Source organism: Onychomys torridus, chromosome 23, assembly GCF_903995425.1.
Source record: "Onychomys torridus chromosome 23, mOncTor1.1, whole genome shotgun sequence".
In the NCBI taxonomy this organism is placed as follows: Eukaryota; Metazoa; Chordata; class Mammalia; order Rodentia; family Cricetidae; genus Onychomys; species Onychomys torridus.
Genome location: NC_050465.1, coordinates 49,261,307 through 49,276,492, shown reverse-complemented (window position 1 = coordinate 49,276,492; position 15,186 = coordinate 49,261,307). Strand labels below are relative to the sequence as shown.

Genomic DNA, 15,186 nt, shown 5'->3' with positions numbered 1-15,186 from the left:
TCTGTCCTAACAAGGTAGCACTAAATTCCCTAAGTAGCACCCCCACAGAAGTGTGCCGAGTCAGAAATAAATCTGGCAGCACTACCTCCCTGTCTGTCTACAGCAAGTTAACACAAACTGTCGAACTGCAAATTAACACTCATCAAAACTAGCCAAGCTGCCACTCTGACAAACACTTAGTGAAAAGGAGGTTGTGAACCTTCACTTCTTCCTGATTTTTATTCTTTTCCTAAGAACCTCAGCCTTTAAGATCCTCAACAGTCTACATGTTTTTGAAAAGCAACTCCATCTTCAGGGGGTGGAGATGGTTCAGCAGTGCCCAGTGCACACTGACTGCTCTTGCAGAGCCCTAAGGTTGGTTCCCAGCACCCACATCAGGCAGCTCACAAAAACCTGCAACTCCAACTTCAGGGGATCCAAGGCTGTCTCCTGGCTTCTGCTAGGACCTGCACAAACATGCCTAGTCTCACACGCAGACATATTTAAAATGAAATAAATCTTAAAAAAAAAAAAAAAAGTGAACAGATCCATCCTTCTCATAACCTGGCTATTCAAGCCCCTAAATTCACAAATTTAATTCTTTTAAAGACATGCATTTACAACTAACGGAACACGCATGCTGTTTGTTAAGATGGAAATGACCTCAACTAGAAATGAGAAAACGGTTCCCTGGCACAAGGACAAGCTCACAACTCATCTTCTACTCTTCAAACTCCAGGGTCTAAGGAAACCACATAAACAGAACTCCGAAGTTTCCAGGGCAGCTCTGGCAACAGGCACATTTGGGCACATAATTTAAAAGCTGACTGGGGTTAGAGATGACTCAGCAGTTAAGAGTGTGTGCTGCTCATTCAGAGGGGCGGTGCTTGTTTCCCAGCAGCTCTAATTCCACTCTAGGATCTGACACCTCTGGCCTCAGCAGGGACCTGCACTTATATGCACATCCCTATACACACCCACACCCACACCTTAGCAGGTACCTGCACTTATATGCACATCCCTACACACACACACACACACACACACACCTCAACAGGTACCTGCACTTATATGCACATCCCTACACACACACACACACACACACACACACACACACACACACACACACCCCTCAGCAGGTACCTGCACTTATATGCACATCCCTACAATACACACACATCTCAGCAGGTACCAGCACTCCTTACACACACACACACACACACACACACACACACACACACACCTTAAAGATAAATCTTTAAATAAACCTTACAACTCTGTTGTCATAAACACATCACAAACGTTCTGCAGAAGTACATCCACTCTTACACAGGATACAATCATTTCTAGTTCTTTTGTTCTTGGTCTCAGTTTTCTGAAGCAGCTGAAAGTCTTGCCAGTGCATCCTTCCCCCTCTGCTCACGCACTTCTCTCTGAACCGTTACTGAAGAGCAGGAAAAGCTCAGCTTCTGTGTGGCCCCAGTTATTGCACCGCCAATAACCACACGGCACTGCCTGCACTCCTCCACCTTCACCCCTGCAACCTTCCTTCGGGTTGCTGCCTTGAATTCACATTGCCATTCATCTGTTTTGATGGGTCTAGTCTATCAGAACCGAGATGTATGTAATCAATACTCAAAACCGAGCACTGTTCCAAGTTTCTGAGACTATTAATAGTCTCTTGGTGGTAAATACAGCATCCCGTCATTGAAACCAGGAAAGACAAAGTCATATTCAGTCATCATATGCATACCATTTTAGACACATACCCAACTCAATACTTATTAACCCCAACTGTCTAAACCCAAGATTTGGTCACACTGTTTATATTCTAAAAAAAAAAAAAAAAAAAAATCAAAGCATATGTATTTTGAAAGAATGAGTCAAGACAGGCAATGAGATCAACTGAAATAAATAGCTATCTACACCAAGTTGATTAAATTCTGTTCTAAAATTCCTGAACCCTTACCAAGAACCCTTTCAGAGAATAAATCTATACTTAAGTCTCTTCTCTAGATAACAGAAGACAAGAAAAGTTGCGTGTAACATGAAGGTGACTGTAATGTAATGACTTAAATTAATTCTAGGGACTGCAGAGAGGCTTCATCAGTTAAAAGTGTTTGCTTACTAATCTTCCTCGATCAGAGTTAGGTCCCAGGACACCAGGTGGTTTACAACTCCTTGTCACTCCTCTTCTAGGAGAGGAGACACACTCTTCTTGCTGCTGCACCCCCACCCCCTCATAAATAAATAAATGAATGAATGACTAAATAAATGCTTGAATAAAGCCTTCTAGAAAGGCTTTAGCTTCATACTTTCATAGACAATCTGTACCAACAGTAAACACCAGTATAACCTAATCACCACTCCAAATGGAGACAGCAAATAGCAACACACTGCAATATTACTTAATACAGTCCGATTTAATTCCAGTATTTTATGGTTTACTGCAGCTTTGTAATTACCATGTTATCGGAAAGCCAGTTTTAAAAAGCTGAGCATGCAGCACAGCTTAAGAAAAGACAGTTCCCAAAGGCAGCACTCAGCAAGAGTGAGTTGGGAAAGTGTCATGTGACTTGTGCAAACCACTGTTCGACTTACGGCAGTCGTTTACGAGTATCAAGAATATAGTTCTTTCCAACAAGAAAGCTGAGAAATCCAAATTTCCTATCTTCTTTCTCAACTACAGTCAACATTTTCTTGCCTTGTTTTCTTTCAAGTGAGACTCCACAGGGCTCTGAAAACAAGCTTTCTGCTATCTGGTCACCAAGAGATAGTGCTGCCTGGCAAGCAACTGCAACTGTGCAGCATTTGAAACAGGAACTTTTTTTAATGATGGTGTCAGTGCCTTTAAAAAACAAAAACAAAAAGACCCCCAAACATTTATTTACCATGTGCATGCACAAGTATGGCAGTCAGAGAGCAGCTCTGTGGGGATTCTCACCTTCCATTAGTAGGTTCCAGCTACTGAACTATCAGGCTTGGCAGCAAGCACCTTTACCCAATGAGCCTCACTGGCCTCACATGGCAACATTTTGAGACCTCCTCTTCCCAGTAACTTTCTGTGCAAACACTCACCTCATACAGCTTTTTACACTGAGCCTTTTCAAAAGCTGACACTCTAGACAGTGTCTACATGTAAAGTGCTACAAAATGGACCTGGAAGCTTGTTTCTTAAAAAGGAAAAAAAAAAAAAAAAAGACTATACACCTTTAAAAAGTAGTTACTTTTACAAAAGTAGTTTTCTCGTTGAAGGAGAGTGAAACTGTCTTTAAATTTTAAGTTCTGCTTTATAAACTAGTTCAATTCCCAAACTGTAAGGACGCCAAAGTTATGACCTGAAGTTAAATATTTAGTATTCTATTCGATGTGGTTGGCAAAACCTAAGTGACTGTGTGAGACCACTACAGTCAATGGACACTGACTGTCCACGTGTTTTTTCAGAGAAGGTCTGTAAGTTTAAACAGCATATTGGTTATTTTGAACTAAGTCTTGAAATGCCACTCTTGGTGAAATGTTTACATGTCAGATGTGGGACAGTGGAAACTGAACTCCCTGAGGTGAGACTCCATGCTAGGGCGGGGTCATAAGACATACATCCTGGCTTTAGCTCTGACCTCACAGACAACTACAGATGCTGAGAGGTCTGTAAGGAATTCACAGGCTTCAGGGCTGTCCTCACAGCCGTCAATATTACAAAGGTGGAAAGCTGTATGTATAGTAAACACCGGAACTCTGCAGACTATATTTAAAACAGACATGGATATTCTATAAAGCTGACAAATGGCATGCAGACAGTGGCACAAATTTTTATTTTATTTTATTTACTTTTTTTTTTTTAACATTAGGGTATATTACTGGTGTAACACACTGTGAATCTGGACAAATATATAATGACATGCATTCACCACTATAGTATTATACAGAATATTTTTCTTTATGTATGGTTTCGAGAGAAGACATCGTTCAGGATTTTTAACTTTAGTCTTGAAGTAATCAACATCAAATCTAACCTTCCAAGTAGACATATTTTTTATTACCATGATATTGATTTCTCAAAAAAGTCATTTTGATCAACACAATTTCAATACCATTCTTAGGTTTCAGAGGACGATAACACTATGTAAACCATCAGAATTAATGAAAACTCAAAATACAAAACACCCTTTTAAACCACAAAAAATAAATTTCGTCTTTAGGTTAAAAAAAAAAAATCTGCAATTAAACTGGGCTTGGTACACACCTTTAATCTCAGAACTTGAGTGTGTGCGCACGCGAGCGTGTGTGTGTGTGTGTGTGTGTGTGTGTGTGTGTGTGTGAGTGAGAGAGAGAGAGAGAGAGAGAGAGAGAGAGAGAGAGAGACACACGCACGCAGAAGCAAGTGGATCTCTGAGTTTGTTCCAGGGCCTTCAGGGCTTCACAGAGAAACCCTCCCAGGGCTGTGTGAGGGTGGGGGTGGGTGGGGGGGGGGGGGGGGTGGGAGAGTGTCTACAATTACAGCAGACATGCTATGTCTGCTTCTTTTAATCCATACAACTCTAAAAGACTACTGTTAACCCTTCCATTCAAATTTACGGCCCTCAAAGAGCAAATCACTAAAGAAGTGTTCTGTGCTTCCTGCATGTGGATGTTCTGCTAAAAACCAGAAAGGCAATGGATTAAAATCCACAAGAACATCCTCTCAAATAGCTTACAATTTAGAGATGAAATACTGTATTAAAGGAGACAAGAATAAAGTAAACTTATGCTCTATCTCCCTATGAATATTCCTCTAAACAAATACTACTATTTAATAAGCCATTTAAAAGCACACACTTCTATCTGGAAATGAAGGCTGGGATATAAGAAACTGAGGGGCGGGGTTACATGACCTGGCACTTACTGTAACCTCTCTACTGATACAGATCTAACTAAAAACATACTGAAATTAATTCATTTTTCCATGACCTATGCTAGAATATTTCCTCCAAGTGATCAATTTATAAACCAAAACTGATACTTCTTAGAGACAAACTTTAGCAGTAATTAATAAAACAAGAGCCTTGAAAACTTTTTCAGAGAGAAAATGCTACAAAAAACAAATGCTTTCCTATGACAGTGAGTACACATTTACATTCCAAAGGGCCAGTTCAGTCTTTCTAAAAGCAACCACACTATCACTCACCTCATGTGTAAATTTAAAATTGAATTTCCCAAATAGAATAATTTCTAAGTAATACACGGCACCCACACTAGCACCCTAAATTCACTCAAAAAGTAGCCAATGACTGTTATGCTCAAAACTGTCACTTCTTGGCTCTCCATTTTCACTTTCTTTTTCAGTCACTCCAAAAAAGGTTAATGGAGAAGAGCAGGGGGTAGGATACAGCTCCACATATATTACAGACTCCACTTGTTTTTCATTACAGTGTATTGTTTGCTGGGCTTTCAGACTTATTTGGAAAATGTGACATTTAAAAAAAAAAAAAAAAAAGGAGGCGGGTGGTGGTGGCGCACGCCTGTAATCCCAGCACTTGGGAGGCAGAGGCAGGCGGATCTCTGTGAGTTTGAGGCCAGCCTGGTCTACAGAGCGAGTTCCAGGACAGCCTCCAAAGCTACAGAGAAACCCTGTCTCAAAAAGCTCCCCCCAAAAATAAATAAGTAAACAAACAAACAAATAAATAAATAAAGGAAAAGAAAATAATTCAGCTAGGCAGTGGTGGCGGAAATCTTTAATCCCAGCACTTTGGAGGCAGAGACAGGCAAATCTCTGTAAGTCTGAGGCCAGCCTGGTCTACAAAGTGAGTTCCAGGAGAGCCAGAGCTGTTACACAGAGAAATCCTGTCTCGAAGAAACAACCCCTTCTCCCCCCCCAAAAAAAGATTCTGAAAGCACAAAGAAGAAAAGAACTGATGAACTAGAAATAAAAATGAAACTATTCATGCCTTAAATAATATCAAGAAAGTGATTGACGGGGCTGGAGAGATGGCCCAGTGGTTAAGAGCATTGGCTGCTCATCCAGAGGTCCTGAGTTCAATTCCCAGCAACCACATGGTGGCTCACTACTATAATAGAATATGATGCCCTCTCTTCTGGGTGTACAGGTCTACATGCATGCAGAGCACTCATGCATAAAATATAAATACATAAATTATAAAAGAAGTGATGAAGCAGGGCATAGTGGCACATATCTCTAATCCCAGCACTTGGGAGGCAGAGGCAGGTGGGTATCTGTAAGTCTGAGGCCAGCCTGGTCTACAGAGTGAGTTCCAGGAGAGCCAGAGCTAGATAGTGAGACACTATGTCAAAAAAATGTAATAAAAAGAAAGAAAGTGAAATGACAATTGATAGGAGAGAGAAAAATGTAAATTATATTTATATTTTATACCCAGAATGATAATTCAATTTGAAAACAGGCAAAGGATCTAAATAGATACTTCTCAAAGATCTATAAAGGACTTTAGAAAATGATCTGACAGTTCCTCACCAGCTACAACAGGGTTAACACACAGTTCAACACTTTCCTGAACACCTATGCAAGGTAAGTGAAAAGTCTACATTAGTATCATTTAGTCAAAAAGTGTCCATGAACTAATGAGTAAATAATGAGTATAATATAGACTATTACTTGGTAATAAAAATTAATACTGATATATACTATATGAGTGAATTTTGAAAATATTATGGTAAGAAGCTCACCATGATTAAGGATACATTGCATGATTTTATCCATATGAAATGTCCAAAACAGGTAATTTAAAAAGCACAAAGCAGATTAGCAGTTGTCTAGGGCTGCTATGTAGGGAGCTTAGGGGGTGATGGTTTCTATCTGAAGTAATGAGTATGTTCTAGGGCTGACCGTGACTTTGGTCACAACATTACAAACCACTGAATTGTATCTGCCAAACAGGTGAATTATACATAGCAGTAACACTTCATAAAGCTGATAAAGAAGCAAGATGTCCTTTACAATTCACTGGAGGTCAAGAAATCTACATTTTAAAATAATTCATTGCGTTTTCCAGCTCTGTGTGTGTGTGTGTGTGTGTGTGTGTGTGTGTGTTGCTTCTTTAAAAAAAAAATTAAATTTGTGCTTCATATTCAGAATTCCTTATAATGTCAATCTACGGTTAATCTAACACTCTCTTCACCAATGTGTGCATATTATCAAATTCACTGAACTTCACTGTCCTCATTTTGTAGTGTATTTTGCTGCCTACTTCTACAGATTCTTCAATATCCCATTTGAATGCTGCCTGCCCACCAAGACTTGCCGCATAAATTTTCTTCTCTTCTAAACTCCATAGCTCTTCAGGACAGCAGTGAGGTGTTCTTGCATCAGCACCCCTACAGGGTGTACTGTAAGTTCTTTGTGGGTAGGTGACATATATGGATTTTCTACTTATAGCACCTAAACAATCTTCACTTAATATCTGGGAATTATTTTCTTAACTACTTGAATACATTTTCTTGTGATTATATTCCACCAAATGTTCCATGAACAAATTAGGCTGATAAACAGCAACACATAACAGCAGAATATTACTATTTATATTTGCAGCAAACTATAAGGCTTTTACTGATTCAAGACAATGATACCCCTTTAAGAGCAATCATAGCTGTTGGTGGTGGGGCACGCCTTTCATCCCAGCACTCAGCACAGGAGGCAAAGGTGGGTAGATAGATCCCTAGATCCAAGGCCAACCTGGTCCACAAAATGAGTTCCAGGCCAACCAAGCCACAAGGGAGACTTCTGTCTCAAAACAAACAAACAAATCACAAAAAAAGAAAAACTCTAAGAAGAATATAAATGCTTCCAAATAAGAAATAATTATTACTTTAGTGATGAAAAGAAGATGCCTCCAAGTTTCTTCCTGTCAATTGCTAAAACAAGCAGGGAATTAAATTTCTCAAAAATGTTTTTATTATATCTTGGCTAAATTAAACAGTGCTTGTTATATCTATATCATAATTGCAACCAGAATCTCACATGCAAATAATCAGGATACAACTAAAACTGATTGAACAAACGCTAGTTTCAAAGAAGACCCATTAGCGTTTGGGAAGGAAACCTTCCGTCACCACTGACATCAGTTAACTTTCTGATCCACCCTTTACTCCTGCATCCAGGTCATTACTTAGCTACTTTATCTTCCCACTCAACTTACAATTCTTCAACTAAGGATCAATCTTTTCTCCTGTCAGAAAAAAAATTCTCTGTCAATCTCCTAGATTACCTCCTCACCAAACCTTGCTTCAATTTATTTAGATCAAACCCTTGTTCATGATAGGCAAATGCTCTCAAGGAGTTATATGGCCAGTTCTAACTACTGTTTGGAGATTTATGTAAACAGCCTCAGGAATTAAGTACTTAGTACTTAATGTAGACAATGTTTCATGGCTAGAATGTCCAATGTGCGAATAAATTATAGTATGAATTGGGGGAGTTACAACTTTATATTTATCTGTTAAAAACGAATGATAATATGAAAGACGTTAATTTTTTTTCTTTAGGTAATCCAATAGATAATCAAAAATCTGGACAAAATATAAAAACATATTTTTCAATGAATTTGTCTAGAAGAATTAAGAAAAGAGAACAACATGAGACAAACAAAATCATAACTTGAGACAAGAGTGTGCAAAAATTAAGGGAAGAATTGCATTTTGAATGTTGGGGAAAAAAACCCTAAATGTCTGCCCTTATTCAAAGTTTTATTTCAAAAACCCACATTTATAGATTAATAAGCTTATACTTATTTTAAAACAATGATTCTAAGCCAGTCATGCCTTTAATCGCAACATTTGGGAAGCAGAATTCAAGGCCGGCCTGGTCTACAGTACAAGTTCCAGGACAGCCAGGGCTACCCTGAAGAACCCTGTCTGAAAAAAAAAAACAAAAAAAAAAAAACATAAAAACAAACAAACAAAGAACCCCACAATTCTAACGAAACATTGAACTGAAGAAAGAACTAACAAAATAACATTTTCACATTATCAGTTTGTTGTACATCAGTGAGCTCTGATTCTACACCAGGAAGCAACTCAAACACACTGCGAAAAAACATTTACCTTACTGATAGCTTGCAAATACTCACAAGTCATCTGCCTTCATTCTTACTCACCAAATCTATACAAATGCTTTGTGCACACCTTAATTATGCGGTGGTTAAAAATAGCATGTTAAGATTTTATAATACTAAGAAAACCTCCAAGCAGCAGTAAGTCTTATAAAACTACAGCCTGCATGGCCACAACACGTTCATTCTCAGTTTAAGCCCTTGTACCTACAAACAAGTAAGTCTACCATGACACCTTTACTTAGTAAGTAACAAGAAAAGTGGGATGCACTGTTTAGAAATCTGTCACATGTATACATAAAATGCACTACAGCTTAATGCTACTTTGAAGAGCAAAGAGGGAAACAAGGAGCTACTGAGATCTGTTCTGTGCTGGGGTTGAAAAGCATCTTACTTAGTCCAGCTGACGGACTAGGGGCTTTCAAAAAAATAGTACAGTGTGATTTTAAGGAGACAGACGTGAGTCAAACTATTCATTTCTATTTAAGCAAGAAATACAAAACTTTCTGATTAATTACACTAAATAATAATAATAATTAAAACACAAAAACCCATCAGAGTACTATAATTCCAGTACCCAAAAGGCTACAAGAAGCTAAGGCTGAATGATTTCAAGTTTGAAGCCAACCTGAGCTACATAATGAGTTCTAGAAAAGTCTTAGACTACACAATAAGACCCTCTCTCAAACAACCAAAATGAACAGAAAGAAAAGAACCATCCTCCCTTCCAAACAAAACAAAACACCAGACTAAATGAAACACTCTTACTTTATCAAAAGAGAAAACTGCTGATACTTCTTTGGTCAAAATAATAATTCAAAGTTCAGGATGGTAATGAAGCAAAGTCAAAGTCAGACTAACCTCCCGCTTTGAGTTAACTTCCTACACATCTTGCTTGTCCCCAGAGCCATCTTCGTCTTTTAACTAAAGCAGCTAAAACTAAGGCAGTTTAAATGCCAACTTCCTTTCACAAACTACCCCATTATTTTTCACTCAAATGATTCTTGCTTAAATAAGTTTCTGTTTATTTGTTTGAGACCAAGTTTCATCAGGTAGCCCTGGCTAGAACTTACTTGACTTGTAGACCAGGCTGGCCTTGAATTCAGAGATCCAGCTGCCTTTGCCCCCTGGGTGCTGGATTATGAGCCTGCACTACTACCAAGCTTGGTGGCATTACAATTTAAAAGGTCATGTATGTCCTAGAATCAGTTCACTAAAAGGTTAACAGATTTAAGCACATCCATATAAAAAATGCTGTTTAAAAAAGGCCCATGCTGGAGATGGCCATAGTGGTTAAGAGCACTTACTGCTCTTGAAGAGGATCCAGGTTGGGTTCCAACATCCACATGGTGGCTCACAACTGCCTGTAACTCCAGTTCCAGGGGACTGGCCAATGTTCTCTTCTGACCATCTCAGGCTCCTGCACATGCACAGTGCCCATTCATACAATCAACCATACACATATATAAGTAAAATGTAAGGATCTTTTAAAAAGCCCTTTGTGTGCTTATACAAACCAATTGCTAAGTTTTATAATTAGCCTGGGAAACAAGTGTCAGAGGGACAGACAGGTAAGGGAGAACAGAGATTTTAAGACGGTCTGTATTTTGTGCTATTATTTGTATAAAGTGGGAGATACAAATGCATATTTACTTGTATACGGATAGTGTTTCTGCAGACATGTGGGCAACAGTGGATAAGAGAATAGAGGCAAATATTTTGTTATACTTTATGCTTTGTACTATAACCATCTGAATAATTAATTTAAAAAACAAAACTGAAAATACAAAAAAGGGGGGGGCTCCTTTTTACTTCATCAAGAGTGTTCTCTTTCCTTTGATTGTTTTCTAATGATAAATAACTGCTCCCAACAGTTCCTTGAGAGTAAAGACAGTGAAATTCCTCACTGGATTTGAGGAACTTTTCTGGCCCAGTGTACTAAACACAGAAAGTCTGGAGAGATTAAGACACCTGTAGAAGGCCTCAAATTTGCTGCAGGCCCACATTAGGAGAAAAAAAAGTACTTTCTATTTATCTAAGAAGACCAGAAGTACATGCTGTTCTTCTAATTGTACAAATGAGGAAGCTGAGGCAGAGAAAGTAGACACTTTCCCTTGGTCACAAAATTCCCAGTCGCAGGCACGTGAAGACGGGCAATGCTGGGATTCAGAGCAGACTTGTCATGTTTCCAAACCAGATAGATGCTCTTTCACGACACTGTCTGTCACAGCAAGTGTTGAACATTCAAATCACTGTGGACTGCAGTCAAGTGTTACAACAGTATAGTCAAGTTCACACATGCACAAGGCACTAACTGCTGTAATTATCTATTTTCTGATATTATCTGCTATGCTCTTAAGCTCGGACTTGAGCTCTAACTATTCAAAATACAGAAGCCAGTGATGAAGTAAAGTGGCAAGAAAGATGGTTACATGAATGTGTAACCGGAAATTTTATATGGCTGTATCTGCCAGTCTACCTGTTTACAGAATTAACATTTTACTTTTCAGTGACATAGCCTAAGCATTGTCACAAGTAAACAATGTTCTCAGCTGTTTAAAAATAGGGAATAGAAGGTGAGACTAAAAAAAAAAAAAACACAGGGGGTTGGGGATTTAGCTCACCTAGCAAGCGCAAGGCCCTAGGTTCGATCCTCAGCTCAAAAAAAACAAAAAACAAAAAACAAAAAACAAAACAAAACACACAACTACTCACAACCAACAAAAACAAATGCCTTAGGAGAGACACTGTTACTTTTCTAGAAAACTAAAACTTCTCCTAATTTAGAGCTGATAAATGAGTTTCTGAAAGTGGAAAAAGGAAATTTGTGTATCAGGTTTCTGTTTCTTAGGGCTCTTGATTATCTGAAATTTTGTTCAAAAGTGATTAACACTAGTTATGTTCATTTAGTATCCACTAGATAAAGTCTTTCAAATAATTCATTAGCTTTCTAAATGCACAGGTCCGTCCATAAACAAACAGATAAATAAATAAAAGCGAGCAAGCAGGAAGAAGAAAACAGACACCGCTGTAATTTTTACTGGTCCCTGGGAGAATTACAATTTAGTGCCAGGTTCCAGGTGAATGCTTGAAAATTAATGTAAACAAAAAGTGTTCCAAGTTTTACTTGCAATTGCTGAGAACCAGTTTGATTCTCCATAAAGTTTAAAATATCTTTTGGTCAAGACTGAAGAAAGGACGCATCAGGAAATTTTTTTTTATTCTCAGAAGGGAAAAAAATTCATCTTCATATATCATCTCTACTGGCTTGTAGAAAAATCTCTGGGAAAAACTATTTTATTATTATCACCATGTATAAAATTTCACGGTGTGGAAAACTGTCTTCTCAATCCTATGGCAACATTATCTCTAGTGCATCTTAATTTTCTTGACAATGGCAAATTGCTGAAATGCTAAAGACAAGCAATGCAACAAAGTTTCAGAGTTCTTACTGACACACAGGAAAATCAAACACAATGATTCTATTGTTAATCAGTTTATTCCTAACCAAAACCCTTGTATGCATCAATCACAATTCAATTGTAGAGTAACTTGTTGCTTTAAAAACAAACTGTGAATCTTTCAAAACAACGAAAATAATGATTTGGGGCTTTGCTTTTAAGTTGGAAAATGATCACTGGGTGCACAAGATTTTAACAGATGGCCCCAAAGTATCTTCTGCTAAACCTTTAGAAGGCAGATGTGATACAAACTGAGCCTAGAATCAAACTGTAACTTTTGAGAAAACACGGCAGCTTTAAATAGGTCACACTGCAATGCTCTTTGAAAATATCTTTCAATATTTAATGTGTCGATGACTTTTTGACAGCCCCCTTTGCCAATATTGTAGGTGAAGGAAAGGAACCCCCAACCTCCGCTGGCTTAAACTGTGACCAACCTCAGACTGGGATTACCCACTGCATAATACATAAATAATGGACAGTTTCAATGACTATAGAGTGAGAATTCTATCAATCTTCCATTAAAGTTTAGACAGAAGTGTGTGAGGAACATGGTAGTGAGTGAGCAAGATTAAGGGGACATCCGATGACTCAAAAAACCTTGGCAAGACTGCTTCCCCCCCCCAATGATATAAAACAAAAAGTACCTCGGCTAATATTCGTTTCTAAGAAGGGTTTCAGAATGATTGACTTCAAGTGATTATTATCTTATTGAAAAGAGTTAAAACCGAAACTGTTTTCAAACCCCAGCTTCCCTTTTACAAGATCCCAACAGTTTCTGTAAAAAGTTATTACAAATATGTTTTCTCAGCACCCCTTTTCCTTCCCAAAAGAACGCATTTCCATGACTACTGAGTAGTTGTTTTTGTTGTTGTGTGTTTCTTAATTCTTCATCTTCAAAACCGAGGGGTGAGGGACATAGTCAAAAATCCCCCCTTTCGAGCAGCCAAGGGCAGAAAGCAGCATTTTCTCCAACCGCGTGGGAGCAGGGGAGAGAGAGGGGCACGAATGAAATACAGCACCAGAGAAAACCTTGGGTTTCGAACTTTATTGCACAAAGAGCGGAGAGGAAAAGCAGGTCGGTCGGACGCTGCGGCTCGTCCGCCGCTCGCCGAGCCGGCACCGCCGCGAAGGCGGCAGGGAGAGCACCTTCACCTCCTCTGCCCTCCACTGTCGCCTTCTTCTTCTTCCTCCTCCTCCTCCTCCTCCTCCTCCACCCCCCACGGGCACCCAGGCGGCGGCCCGGGCGGCCAGCCCGGCACAGCCGGGGCGAACGAGCGAGCGAGCGGGCGGGCGGGCGGGCGGCGGCGGGCGGGCGGCCTCCCCCGGGGCGGCTGCACTCCGCTCCGGCTCCGGCTCCGCGCATGGCCCGGCCGGGCGGCGGGAACGCGGGCGCCAGCTTGCCGCGGCCGGCCGGCCGGCCGGCTGCTTGCTTGCTCGCCTGCCCGCCCGCCCGGCCGCCCGCTCGCTCGCACCCCGCCCCGGCCGCCCCCCGCCATGAGCGCCGCCGCTGGCTGCAAGGCAGAGTCGCTGCCGCCCGGCCGCCGCTGGCTCCAGTCCGCCGCCATTATTCTTTGTTCGCTGCGAGCGGCGGCGGTGTTGTGGGGCTCGGGCGGAGGCTCCATCTTTACCGCGGCCCCTCCTGCGAGGGGAAGGCCCCGGGCGCGGGTGTCCGGCGCCTCCCCGGCCCCCCTCCGTCCCCCCGGCTCTCTCCGGCTCCTGCCTCCTCCTCCTGCTCCTCTTACCGGTGGTACAAGCTCCTCCGTCACTGCTTTCGTTCGCGGCCCGGATCTCGCTGGAGTTTTATTCTCTCCCCCACGTAACACACCGCGTCAAACTACACCTCCGCCGCGTCACTCACCAACACTCCGCTTCTCCCAGCCGCCCGGGCCACAGGCAGCAGCAGCCGCCGCCGACTGAGGAGCCGCAGCCAGGGAGCCAGCCAGCGCCGCCCAGTGCCGAGTGCGCAGCGGCCACTCACGGAAACAGCCGAGCTCGGCCCGGAGTCGCTCGACAGGCCCCGCCCCCACGCGCTGGCGGCGGAACCTGACGAAGGCCTTCGGCCTTTTCCGGGAGCCGCGAAGGGACGCATGGTGGAAGGCAGGTGTAGGCGGGCTGAGACCCGCTCTGGAGGAGCGGTCCAAACCTCAGTGCGGCGTGCGGAGGCTTCAAAACGCCGGCTGAGGAGATTTGGAGGAAGCGGGGTTTGTGTGTGGCCAGATGGGGGGGATTCCCGGGGTGGCGGGGACTTGATGGAAACCCCCGCGCGGTCTGATCCTGCGGCGGATGCAGACCGCCCGGGAACTTTGACGTGCCGCGCGAGCCCGGAGCCCGGAGCCCGGAGCCCCTCGGGCGGTGCTGGAAGGGTAAGCAGATACCGGCCACCGGCCAGGGGACTCTGCAGAGAACGGTCTGCAGCGGGCCGAGCTGGTTCTTTGCAGGGATGAAAGCTGCGGAACACGTGGCGCGTGAGATTCAGCTTCGCTGCGGGTACAGCCAAAGCCCTGGGGGACGTTGTCCTCCCTCTGAGGCCGGAGAAGTGATCTGCTCTGGCCGATGCTGCTGTTAACACTCAAAATAGACTCTCACCCTACCTGCCTTTTTTTTTTTTTTTTTCTTTTTTTTCTTTTTCAGGCAACATCCTGTGTTGCCTTTACTCAGCCATTTCTGCAGCGGTGGCGTGCAGC

At 41.8% G+C, this 15,186-nt stretch overlaps 1 protein-coding gene across 6 annotated transcripts in view; it reads right to left on the bottom strand.

Annotated features, from left to right (window-relative positions):
* Creb1 (cAMP responsive element binding protein 1) overlaps nt 1-14,474 on the bottom strand; it is a 61,556-nt gene extending 47,082 nt beyond the window's left edge. For 4 of the 6 annotated variants that reach the window (XM_036173125.1, XM_036173124.1, XM_036173128.1 and 1 more), the window contains exon 1: nt 14,245-14,474. The gene's annotated coding sequence lies outside the window, so the exon portion shown is untranslated. The remainder of the gene's footprint in view (nt 1-14,244) is intronic. The other 2 variants (XM_036173126.1, XM_036173127.1) reach the window with 2 other exon arrangements.
* Nucleotides 14,475-15,186: the final 712 nt, after the last annotated feature.